This window comes from Castanea sativa, chromosome 6, assembly GCF_040712315.1.
Source record: "Castanea sativa cultivar Marrone di Chiusa Pesio chromosome 6, ASM4071231v1".
In the NCBI taxonomy this organism is placed as follows: Eukaryota; Viridiplantae; Streptophyta; class Magnoliopsida; order Fagales; family Fagaceae; genus Castanea; species Castanea sativa.
In genome coordinates this window covers 36,557,633-36,571,928 of record NC_134018.1, presented here as the reverse complement: position 1 = coordinate 36,571,928, position 14,296 = coordinate 36,557,633, and the positions used below count along the sequence as shown (strand labels likewise).

Below are 14,296 nucleotides of genomic sequence, written 5' to 3'. Positions count from 1 at the left end.
TAGGAAAAATTTTGAATCCATAGTCATCGATTGATCGAGGATGTACCTCAATCGATCGAGAAAAAGTTCTACGAAGCTCGATCGATCCTCGATAGATCCTCGTTCGATCGAGAAATCTTCTGTCAGCTTGATTGCACCTCGACAGATTCTCGATCGATCGAGAATCAGTTGCACGAAGCTCGATCGATGCTCGACGGATGCTCAATTGATCGAGTGTCACGAATTTCGAATTTTCCATAATTTCCAAAAAACAGTTTTTCAACATTTTCATAAACAAAACAACCATTATATGATCATAATGAATATAAATTGATATCAAAACTAAATTACATTGATGCTATAGCCTTAAAGTCCAGTTTAACATACTTAAACTAAAATTTAAACAACATCATAACATCAAAATCAATTTTTATCAAACAATAATTTCAACGACCATGCAGAAAATTATTTTCTAACAACATGAAACTATTGTCAACAATTCCAAAACTCAAAACATGTTAAACAGATACGAAATGAAGACCGCTTTGATACCATTTAATGGAAATATGCATGTGCGTAGCGGAAGAATAACAGATCTACTTCATTCATAAAAGTTAACATGTACTATATAAGTTTCAGAATTTAAGAACAAGAGAGTGTACCTTGGAGCGGTGAATTTCAAAACCGAAGATCAAAAGCACTTGAGAACACTTTCAATCTTCACTCCAATTCTACTAATGCCCAAGATGTATGGTCTCTCAATCAGTTTCAAAGGGAGAATGTCAAGGAGTGTCTAAGACTTCTTACACTACTTCGCAATAGTGTTCTTACTATTCTCTATAGAAAATTCTGTATGTTTCTCCTTTTGTGTCTAACCGATTATCTAATTGGGTTGGCCTTTTGGGCATTTCCAATTGGGCTTAAGTGTGTGGCTTGGAGTGGGACCAAAATGGACCAATAAGACACTAGTTCCAATGGGTCTTGAGCTTTTCTGTCAACTCTTGACAAGTTCAAAGTTACCATTAACTATATTTAATATCACTATATAAATATAGTTGCACTCTAGGCCTTATCTATAAATTATATCCCAAGACTTTATTGTACATGCAACCCTTTCTTAAATATTCGTAGTTACACAAAATCATTAATGTAGACTGCCACTTTGTAAATTACTACATCTTATCCTTGAGTACCCGGTTTAATCCTTTAAGTTATTCATCATATATTTATGAAATCCAATTTCATAAATATATACTTTAGTAACTATTTACTAAAGTAGTTAGGCCTAAACATTCTGAATAAAAAACCCATTAAACTTATCTCAATGGAATATTTTGTATCTCCGTTAAGAGACTATGAATTATATCTTGAGAGTATATGTTTCATCAACACTAAATGTGGTTGCCCAACATACTAAGGTTTTGACCGTTACTCTAGATCTCACTCCTGATATATCAAAGTAACCTACACCTCATGATCAAGTTCATTATTCTCTCAGGATTAAGAGTTCATGCAAATATAAGTCGTGAGTTTATTATTCATTTGACAGTTATTGAAAGAATAATAAATCTCACACGGTTCAGTTCAATATGTTTTAACTCTTAAAATATATCAATATACCAACTAGAAATCTCCATTTTCATGATCAAGACAAATCATCTTAGTTGATATATTATAGTCTTCGCAGATGAAATGTCCAATTTTCATCACCGACTACGAACTACATTTTGAGTTTACAAGGAACTTGTGATTTACATCTTTTGTGACTAAATCACATACAATGCATTTCATGGACTATATGATAATGTCCCAATATTCATGTTACTATTATTTTTAGATAATAATAAAATAACTTTATTAAACACAACATTAAGTCATACATAATGTCATAAATAATAACATACATAGCATCATACAATAGGATTTAAAGGCACTAATCTTAACAATTTAAATCACAACAAGTGTACCCGCTCTAATACCAATTGAATGTTCAAAAAATGTGTAAAATACCTTAAAACGTTTAGACCCCAAATTACAAATTACCAACACAAGCTTATTATCAAACAATGTATGTGCGGAATATGAAAATAAGCTAAATCAAAATTGGAAAACAATCTAAACCGAAATTAATCACAACTACAACAACAATTAAAAGGTAAAAATTAAGGGAAGAGAGATGCAAACACAAAGACAACACAGAGATGTGTTATCGAAGAGGAAACCGAAGTCCTTGGCTTAAAACTTCTCCGCCATCCTCCAAGCGGTCAATAATCCACTAGAGAATGAAGTTGGGATACATAAACAACAGAAGACCCTCCAAGCCTAATCTACCTAGTGTACCTAAACCCTCCAAGCTTCTTGCTCCAACGAGGTTACGCCGAACCTTTGTCTTTTCTAGCTTACCGAATTCCGCTATAGCCCATAGCATCAACTAATATCAATTGATCCCTTCCTAACTGCTTCCCAAGCACCAAATAATCTTCTCACAGATATGAGTATGGTGAGAAAATGATTTGGTTAAATGTACCTCTCAAGGATTTAACAATGGAGAGGTTGAGAGTAAAGGAATTTGGAGAATCAAAGGATGAAGATTGTGGATGAATCAATTTTGTGTTTTCTCTAGGGTTTCTCTCTCAAAATTCTCTCTAAAAGATCTCAACAATACGTGGGAATAAGGGGTATTTATACTGGTGTGTGTTTGGAATGCGAAAGGTCAGTTTTAGCCAAACAGGGCATTCTGGCGACTCGAGCTCGCGACTGGAACGAGTCGCGAGCTAACTGCCTGGCCAGTTGGAGGTTTTTTCCTATAGCGCAACAGCTAGCGTGACCCTTCAGCTCCCCCTACATGCTTCACACGTCTGCCTTTTTGGCGACTCGCCAGTCTTGAGCATTTCTTCACACTCTCTCACACACTACCCTTACATGATTCCCACCTAAATACAAGGGTTTCTAAAAGCTGAATTACAAGCAAATTGACATGGAATAAAGCCAATAAAATGATTGAATAAATTCAATCTTACAAATCTCCAAGGAAAAATCTCCATATTTCAAATGAAAAATCTCCATCAATAAATCTTCTTTAAACATTTTCAAATGTTCAAAGGATAAATCTTTAGGATAACTCTTCAAGAAAAAAAAAAATCTCAATTTTTCAAGGAAAAATCTCCAATGAATAAATCTTCAAGAAAAAAAAAAACCTCACATTTTCAAAGGAAAAATCTTAGATCAAGGGTTGATAGATCAATGCTTATCCTTATAATTTTCAACTTCTAGATTGTAACTAGGAAACAAAGCCATGTACTTTATCTTGATCAATGTAAATTCAATTTCAAATTAATAAAATGATGAATTTTTCAAGTAAGGTTTTCTTATTTTTTTCAATAATTAAATAAGTAGCGACTTCATTGTAAAACCCTTAATCTAAAGAAGAAAATATAATCAGTCGAACCTCCATTTTGAAAGGCAATAATACGACTCCATCCATTCACGTGGATTTAGGTCAACATCCAAAAAAAACAGGGGCGCGGTCTCTCACAGTTATATAACTTGATCCAAAAATTAAGTTTGAACTTTGAAGTTGATCGTTTTAGTTCAACAACTATGCCAAAAAAGTCATTTTAGTTCTTTAATGACTCACTTAGTTTGCTAATTACTTTGTTTAAAAATCATTCAAAACTACTGACCTAAAGGATTGAAATGATTTTTAGTTAAAGTTTTATTGATTAAAATGACAATTTTTAAATTTAAAGGAATAAAATGATTTTGAAGTAAAGTTAGTGGATTAAAATAACCAATTTTAAATTTGGAAAATTAAAATAATATTTGGTAAAGTTAACAGTGGAAATTGCATGAAATTTGAGTAATTTTGATCCAGACAAATCAGATATGATGACCCGTAGCTTACTTGAGTCGGATCCGAACTTGAACCCAACCCGTTGCCAGGTCTGGTAACAGTTGTTCGTGACTGGAATTGGCTAGGTTTCACGTAAATGACGTAACGCAGTATGTAAGAAAGAAATGCAATTGAGTGTTCAATTTGGAGCTAAAGACTTGAATTGGCTAGGATTTGGCAAAACTCTGCAAGCACTCACAGCAGAATTGGTCAAAAAGTAGGCCTCTAAGAGCATCCACAGCAGTGGAGCTAAAAATTTAGTAATTTAGCTCCACCAAAAGTTACTTTATCTATTTTACCTACACACATGCTACAGCAGTGGATCTATTTTAGCTTTCAACACAATAAAATAATATAAACATCACAATAAAATAATATATCTACCATAATAAAATAATACATCTCACTACAATAAAAATACCACAATAAAAAGGTAATGTGAACACAAAATAAAAAATTAATTTTTTTTTTAGCTCTCATGAACAGTGCACATCTATCTATAGATGTGCACTATAGCAATGAGCTAAAAAAATATAGATTTAGCTCCACTGCTGCATGCTTCTTTTTGGTGTTTTGGTGGAGCTAAAATAGCTATATAGCTATTTAGCTCCACTGCTGCAAGTGCTCTAATTAGGTCTTATATATTGGTCAAAAAAGTAGGCCTCTTAATTAAGTAGTATTATTACTATTAAGTGATCGTACAAGCTGAAAGTTGCTTTGAACTGTGTTTGTGTCAAAATTAGTGGGTTTTCTAGACGATTTACGGCACTCACCAACTCTTTTCTTTCTTTTAAATAACTTTAAAATTATTCTGACAATATTATTTATATATTTAAAAATTATTTTATTATAGTATTTTCAAACAACTTTTACTAATATCCAAATAAACCCTGATCCTCTTTATTCATTATTATATATTGGTAGGAAAAATTTAATTAGTTCCCTCTTCAACTCTCCAAGTCTAAAAATTTCTTTTTCTTTTGGACTGGTAATTTGTGTTTTTCATTTCACTGTATGCTATTCTCATCATGTCTTCCAGCGAAGACGAGTTTGGGGTGTGTGCGCGTGTTGTTTTGTCCAGTTTTGTGTCAGAAGATGTTAAGATAGATGTAGCGAGACAAAACAGGAGGGAAATAAGAAAGGAGAGAATACGCAGGATGAAGCAATTAAGGGCAACATTCAACCCAAATAGTCTTTTACCTGATCATACAAATGGTCCCAATAATCAGGAGACAAGTTCGTCGCAGTCAACCTTGGAAGAGCAGAACAGTACACATAGATTCATGGATCTTGATTTGTACAGAGCTGCAACAAAAGGCGATGTTGATGGTTTCATTGATGCCCTTGAACGGATTTCAAAGGACAAGGAACTACCTTTACATGCCATTTTTAAACAAGTAAGCCCCTCCGGGAACACTTTGCTGCATATAGCGGCTGCTAGCGTAATGGACAATAGAAAGACGGTGCGGCTGATAGCCTACCACGCACCCTGGCTTCTTTCCCAGAAAAACTCAAAAGGTGATACGCCACTTCATATTCTTGCGAGAGCTGAAAGCCACGATGTTGGGAATTTGATTTTCAGGCTAGAAACGTTTGAGCCTTTATCTTTTGATAATGGAGGCCACATGCCTGATAGTACTCTGACAGAAACTTTAACTAGGTTGTTGTTGAAGGATCGAAATGAGGAGGGCAACACTTGTGTGCACGAAGCCCTGATTCATGGACACGAAGGGCTGGCCTTTCTTTTTCTAATGGTGAGCAAGCTAGAACCTGAGCCGCTGTTTTGTTTAAACAAGGAAGAGAAGTCCCTCTTGTATCTGGCCACTGAAGCTTGTTCCTCTTCTTGTATCCGGCTTATGTTGGAACCAATAACTAAGTTTGAGAACCAATCTGGAAGGCTAAGAGGAAAGTCACCTGTTCACACTGCCATTATGAAGCAGAACACAGGTAAAAGCATTGCTGCTATTTACTTTCTAAACTTATTATTCTCTTACCTTATTTTAGTTTATGTGTTGTGTATACTAACTTTTAAAAACTATATATATTTATAACTGGTCTTTATCAAACTTATTTTTTAAAACAAAATAAGCGAATGAAAATAATCAAATACCTAACTTTTGAAGTATTGTGTATACTTTTGTTTGTTTGTTTTTTTTTTTTTTGCACAATTGGACAATTAGTTCTTTTTCATATATATATATATATATATATATATATATATTTTTATATATATATATATATATATATATATAATTGGTCTTTATCAAACTTATTTTTTAAAACAAAATAAGCGAATGAAAATAATCAAATACCTAACTTTTGAAGTATTGTGTATACTTTTGTTTGTTTGTTTGTTTTTTTTTTTTTTTTTGCACAATTGGACAATTAGTTCTTTTTCATATATATATATATATATATATATATATATATATATATATATATATATATATATTGTGTATTATTATAGCCTTAAGCTATAATAATTTGGTTCTTCTTGAATCCTGATGCTTCCTCCCTTCAACTTTGCTAAAATCTTGACCAGTTTGGATATGACATCACTAATTGGATTTGGAAAAAAAAAAAAAAAAAGAGAATTTTTTTTTTATTGAAAATTTGAGTTTACAAGAAATTATATACAAAGTACAATAAATATATGATAAAGTTTAGTTACAAAATTGGTTATAACCTAAAACTACAATCTTATTCAACATCTTTTTATTGGAGGTGAATTTTGAGAATTCTACTATTGAATTACATCTTCTTTTTATATCATCTATGCTTGCAAAATTTCAAGAAAATTAGAAATTAATAACTACGCTATCAATAAATTGTTTTAATTGTTAGTTTTTATAGTTTAAAATTATGCATAAAATATAAACTTATAGATTATATAGTAAATAATATCTGATTGATACAAAATTTGACATGTGTATTAAGAATGTAACGAACATGCAATTCAACGATTAGATTTTTAAAATATATAGTAATATTTATTTTATTGAGTAAGATTATAACTTTACACTACAACCAATTTTGTAGCTAAATTTTGTTTGTAAATACATACTACTTCCTTTTACATGAGTATATATAGGTCTTGTCATAAATTTAAATGGTAAAGATACATAATATATGACAATAAATCAAGGGCAAGGCTACGTATTAAGGCGGGAGCCATGACCTCTCCAAAATTATGGGAAAAGTAAATTATAATTCCTTTACAAAAATAATTAAACAATTAATTCCTGAGCTCCCCCTTTAAAAGAGAAAAAACAAAAAACGTTTGATATTTAATTCAAACCTTCAAATCATTGAACTTTCATTTATTTGTTTGTTTATTTATCTAGAAAATCAAGGTTCAATTCAAATAAGCAAAAATGGTTAGGGGACATCCCTTATTACAATAGGAGCTACATACTGTCGATGCGCGTCTGGTAATTCTTCTAACCGGACCTGTAGTTCATCTAAGTGTTTTAAGCGAGTTTAACATGGGAGAAACTGAAGTTTTGGAGCTTCATAGCTGAACATTTAATGTCATCTTTTACATAGCTATAAGTAGATCAGCGGCATCCAATAATTAATTTCACCTTAACAATCTCTTGTTACAACTATGGTTTAAAAAAAGTTTGGTTCCCGATTTTTATAGTTTGCACCAGTAATTTTTACCGTTGAATCATCAGTTTTTATCGGACCAGTTAAGGGTTTGTTTCTTAGTTGAACTGGCCGGTTCAATTTAGTTTTTAAAAACATGATCACAATCACAACTCCCATGCCAGCTGCTTCTATTTCTTTAAAAACAACACTTTCAAAGTTTGCTTTGAACATACCCAAAAATGGAGGAAGCCAACATGATGCAGTTGTGCAGAAGAACATCTCGACTTCGAACTCCTAAAGAAGCAAAAGTTATCATATAAATAAGAATATAGTTTTATGTATTTACTTTCTATCTTCTCTCTTCAAATAAAAAAAGAAAGAAGAAAAAAAGGGTTATAATTGTTTACAAAGTACATGTCAAATACAGATAACTTTTATATATACTAGTCTTATCACGCGCGTTTAGTGCGTGCAACGAGGCTATTTTTGGGTTTAGTATCATAATTTTCTATTCATTTTAATTTGAGACGTTTTTTTCTTCTATACAATTAAACCACACACATAGTGATTTTTATTTTGAACATAGAAAATACATTCATTAAAATGAAAAAAAAAAAAAGGCGATACAAACAAATTTGAAGAGAAAACAATTCAAACAACAACAAAAATAAATAAACAAATCATTAATAAGAAAAAAAAAATGGAGTACATTAAAAATCACATTTTTTTAATAATTCAAAAATAAAGAAGAAAATATTTGAAAAAAAAAAAGTGAGATTAGAATTTAGAAGAAAGGAAATTGACAAACAAAAAGAAGAAACGCTTAAGTCTTGATAAAGGGGAAAAATGAGAAAGAAAAAAAAAAGTGAAATTGTTGGGCTTAGTGGTCCTTTTTGATAGCTAAAAAAAAAACCCTGCATCTATATTTTTTTTATATAATTTTTATTTTGAGAATATAATTTATAAGTGAAGAAAGCAATTTGAAAATTAACAAGAGAATGACTCTATTTTTTAGGTAATGTTTTAGTAAGAGTTAAAGTTGTATTTTTACTGGATTGTTTTTTAATTTTGTTTCTACTTAAATATAAGGATGTAGAGGCATTTTTGAAAAAAAAAAAAAATAAAGATCTCAAACAAGAGAAGTCCTGTAAATAATAGTATAGATAAAAAATTGAGTATTTATAATTTTCAACATTGTACGACAAATTTTCAATTAGATATTATAATCTTATATGAATATAAAAATAATATCTAATCAAATTTATAACATTAGAAGTCCAAAAGAGAAATTGAAACAAGAATTTTTTACTGATGTTAATTAGTTTGCTTATATATATATATTGAAAGATAAAGTTGAGAGAAAATTCAATTAGATTTCAAATTGGACTTCAATTAGAGTCTAACTTTGCGCCATGTGTCTCATCTAATCTAAGTTTTTAATTTTTTATTCCAAGTGAGTTAATTTAGTGTAAAAATTGGATTTCAATTAGAGTTTAATTTTGCACCACGTGTCCCATCTAATCTAGTTTTTTTTTTTAAATTTTTATACCAAGTGAGTTAATTCAGTGTTAAAAACGAGGAGTCTAATATAAATAAACCTAGGTAATAATATATATATATATATATATATATATATATTTATTTATAACCAAAGCTAGAGAAATTTTGATTATAATTAAAATTAAATTTTGCCTTTGTTAGCTTTTTATACAAATTAAATTGTTTAGCTTTTTTATTTTCTTGAACTAATGAGTGTATTTTTTTATACTGTTTTTATTTACATATTTTGTATGTGAAAACCTTGAACGTAACAAATTATAATTGAACTAAACAATTTCATGCACCTATTTCCATTCAATTTAGGAGATACTATTGAACCAATATATTCTTTTATTCTGTGTTGTATTTAGTAGAATTTTCCAGACAATAATATTAATAATGAATTGATATTGTATATGTAGTATCCAACAATTATTTTCAAAATTATATACATAATAGCAATGTAATAAGAAACTTAGTAGATTTCAAATTTCAGGTGTTTTAGATTGAATATTGGAGCGAAAGCCAGATTGGATAATTTACCAGGATGAAGAACAAGGAACTCCACTCCATTGGGCAGCATCCATATGCTACCTTGAAGGTGTTCGTAACTTGCTTGGTAAAAATACTTCCACTGCCATGGAAAGAGATAAAGATGGTTTCTTCCCGATTCACATGGCTTCCGCCAAAGGTCATGTTCATGTCATTCAGGAGTTGCTACAGCATTGGCCATATGTAGAAGAGATGCAGAACGGTAAAGGTCAGAATATTCTTCATGTTGCAGCTACAAGTGGGAAACTTAATGTAATTAAGTACATTCTTGAAACTCCTGGACTGGAGTCGCTTATAAACGAAAGGGATAAGGATGGAAACACACCCTTGCATTTGGCCACCATGCACTGGCATCCCAAACTTGTAAGTGCTCTAACATGTTATAACAAGGTGGACCTGAGGTTGGTTAACAATGAAGGATTAACAGCTCTTGATATTGCTGAATGCTACATCAAAAACTCGTCGACCTTTCGACAGGTATGTTTAGTAAGAGAAATTTGCTCTCTTAACTGTTTTTATCACCAAATACATAACAACAAACGCATATTTGGAATTAAAAAAAAAAAAAAAAAAAAAAGAGTTCCATCTGTTCAATATATCAGTAGCAACATTGAAATGTATCATTTAGGGCCTATAGTTATGAGTTAATCTTTTCACAAAAGCTTAGAACTGATGATTCAGAGTACCAGAGCTCAGCTATTATGTAATTTTTGTGCTGAGTATTGTTTCAAGCTTATGTCAATATATAGACAATATTCCTTAATTCGTGGCAATCATTAGTGGCAATACTGTTAATTGTAAAATGAAACTTCATCTTTTCAAATAGTAGGCGTGACATTCTAAATTGAAAACTAATTTAAGATTGTTACTCGTATACAGTAAATGGAAAAATCAAGTCCGACATATTGTCAAAAAATTTGTGTAGGTAAGAGATCATACCATTTAAAATTCTTTTCCCCTTATTCTTCTACTACTACTACTACTATAATGATTTTACATGCTATAAGTATAAGTTCCTTAAGATTTGAAATATTCTAAGATCACCTTTACATGTTGCAGCGGCTAACATGGACTGCACTGAAAGCTGCTGGTGTGCCACGAAACCCCAATGCCAGTGACAAAAAACAAGTTTCTAATAGGTCGGAGCTGCAGAGCACAGACAACTATAAAGACAGAGTCAACACGCTTTTATTGGTGTCTACCCTTGTTGCCACAGTGACCTTTGCTGCTGGATTCACAATACCTGGTGGCTATAACTCCTCTGGTGAAGATCAAGGCATGGCCACTATGCTAAGCTACAACGTTTTTCATGCCTTTATTTTCTGCAATACCATAGCAATGTTTAGCTCCATTTTCGTTGCCGTCACTCTCATTTGGGCCCAATTAGGCGACATCCGTTTGGTACTTATCGCACTTAGAGCAGCACTACTACTTCTTGGAGTTGCTCTGGCCACGATGTCTCTAGCTTTCTTGTTTGGCATATACCTGGTTGTGAGCAAACTCAGTTGGCTTGCTAATGCTATAATGATCATGGGCTTGGTCTTCTTGGTGGCCTTTCTATTACTCTACTTCTTCCTTTATTTCCCAATGTCATCAAGTAACAGAATAATGCGTTACATATCTTACTATCCCTTTTGTCTTATGCTAGTGGTGACTGGAAGTGCTGCTGATAACGATTTTGAAGAGGAATATACTTGATGCCTTGAGCAGTTGTGCAGTCCGTTGTCTACCACTTTTCCAATAATGCGTGTCTTGTACTCTTTGCTATCATTATGACTCGGAATTTAATTGTAACTGTTTTCATTTTTCCCCAATGGAGTTGTCAAAACTCAAAAGACTACATAAAGTGCAAACTATTATGTGTAAATTGTATTTGTATCTCATGCTATTTTTATAGAAATTTCGTATACCTGGTGTACTACCAACTTTTTTTTTTCTTCTTTCTTCTTTTGTTTTTGTTTTTGTTTTTTTGTTTATGTTTTATTTTTCCCCGTATTTATAACTAATTTCAGTGGTGGCAGTGTGGCACTTGTAGTTGTAGGGCATGTGATACTATCTAAGTGAAAAAATAAAGATAAAGGCTATAAAGCTTCCATTGTATAGGAATTTTGATTACCTACTAATAAAAGCATCTCCAATAGGCTTTCTAAAGCCAACTATGACCTTTGGAGAGTAAAAACACAAAAAAAAAAAAAAGCCCTCCAACAGCCTCTCCATCTCCATTTTTTTTTTTAGATTTGCTACAGTAGCTCTCCAAACATGGAGAACACTGTAGCAATTACTGTAGCTCCTCCAAACAATATCCCCCCTTAAAATATTATTTGGTTGAATAAAAAATTACTTTTTTCTCTTTCCTCCCAATCTCTTTCTCTCTTCTTTATCTCAACGGCTACAAAACGCAAAATACAATCCAAAAACGAAAATAATTTTTCTCATAAATAAATGAAATCAGAAAAATAAAAGAAAAAAGAGAAAAGAGAGAGACCTGTTCATAAGCAAAAGAATTAATTCAATCTCAATAATCACAACCGATTAAAATGCTAATCAAACTCAAAAAATACAATCTTAAAATTAATCAAATCATAACAATAAAAGCAAAAAAAGAAAAAAAAAAGAAAAAAGAGAGAGATAGAAGCCATCTGACCCACGATGGAGCAAGCAAGCAACCAACGGTGGAGCAAAAAAGAGACAATGCCTCCTGTGTCCTTCGATCAACAGTGGAGCAAGCAATTGAAGAGAGTAAAAAAAAGAGAGAGAGAGAGAGCTAGAGAAAGAAAGAGAGAGCTGGAGAGTGAAAGAGAGATATGGAATGATCTAGAAAAAGAAAAAGTAGGGTAAATAGAGTGGGAGTGGGATAGGTGTGTGGTGGAGAAAAAACCAAGAGAAAAAAAAAAAGAAAAAAAAAGAAGAAGAAGAAACATATGGATGTAATGAAGTTTGGAAAAATAATATAAAAAATAAGAAATGACAATTAAGAAATGCTACTACAATATTTTCACAATAAATTTGAAATAATAGACTGTTATTAGCTAATATTGGTGAGTAAAAAAATAATTTCAACAGTAGGTTCAAATTAAAACTATGTAACAACTTTTCACATAAGATTCTGATGTGATTCTTGTGAAAGTATTGCGAAAAATGTTGTGAATATAACACTTTTCATTGAAAAATATAATTGTTAGGAATGAATATAGGAAGAATAAATGATAATAAAAAAAGAATAAAGAATGAATGAAGAAATAATATTTAAATGAGATGAAGAAAAGGATAGAAAGTATGTTGGAAAGTGTTTTTGAAAAAGTAAGTAGACAAAAGGTAAAATGAACTGTTCACTCTCCAAACAGTACAAAAATTTGGAGAGGCTGTTAGAGATGCTCTAAAGAGTAACTATTTAACCTAAGTAGAGTTCAAAATTACATTTAGTGTAACTCTAAACTATAATATACTACCTAATAATTATCATTGAATTAATATTTTGAAAATTCTACTATCAGATTACATGTTCCTTACGTTCTTAACACATTTACACACGTACTAAATTTCGTGTCAATCGAATATTATTTACTATTCGATCTAAAAACCATCTCTTATGCACAATATTAAATATATACAAAACTTGAAATTTAAATATTTGATCAATGACATGGTTATTGATCTCAAATCATCTTGCACTTTTGTTAGTAGAGTATAAGAAGAAAATCTGATTCAATAGTGAATTTGTTTAAAATTTCCATCTATTAAAAAAATATGGGTAAATTATAATTTATCCATTTGTAGTTTGGCCAAAATTTACGTTGCCTACCCGTAATTTAAAATTTGGCACCCGCTTGAGGGTTATGTAACCTTCCTCCTCACTTTCTTTGTTATAAACATGAAAACCATAACAAAATTAGCGCGACGATCGGCAATGGAGTGAGGCGAACAAAAACAAGATCAAAATGTGGCATTTATATGCATATAAAAATATTATGCCTTTTCAAAAACATCAATAGAATACTGAATCTCAACAAATCATCCTTAATTCCTTTAATAACTCTGCTTGATTCTCAAAAGAATCAATCAACTTGAACCATTGAAACCCAAATTTTGCAACTTAGAATTAGAACCTACCATAACACATCTCAGTTACTGAATTCAAAGTCCCACCTAGATTTTCCACACACCCATTGAACAAACTTCTAAATGAACAAAGATAAACCTAGAATTCAAAATTGAATTTTGTTCCTTTTCCCACACTTTCCCAACAACAATCAACTAAAACCATTAATTCCTGAATTCCACAACTTAAAAACCACCATAACACATCTTAATTATAAAGGCCAACTCAGATTTTCCACAACCCCCACTAAAAAAGAAACCAAAATATCCAAATACCAAAAACGATCAAAATACCCAAATCATAGCATGCAAAACCATTCAATCAAGCCCAAAGCAAAGAATTTTTACTCTCCCTTGTACTGCTACGGTCTCCAACCACTAAACAAATAAAAATCCAAAATTTAAAATTCAATTTCATTCATTTTCCCACACTTTCCTAGCAGCCAAACAAGGGAGGAAAAAGTTTGAAAGGCTAGAGAGAGAGACCTTGGAGTGAAGGTGAGAAGAAGTGGTCAGATTATCTCATAATGTGGTTCGGTGGAGCTCAACCATGGATCTAGACTTTGGATTGTGGGAGAGAGAGAGAGAGTAGTATGGGCGTTTTTCTCTTTACTAAATACCAAAAGTGTTGCTCAAGTAGTTGAT

General features: G+C 31.6%; 1 pseudogene; it reads left to right on the top strand.

Annotated features, from left to right (window-relative positions):
* The first annotated feature begins 4,899 nt into the window (after positions 1 to 4,899).
* Positions 4,900 to 12,358, top strand: LOC142639881 (protein ACCELERATED CELL DEATH 6-like; annotated as a pseudogene).
* Positions 12,359 to 14,296: the final 1,938 nt, after the last annotated feature.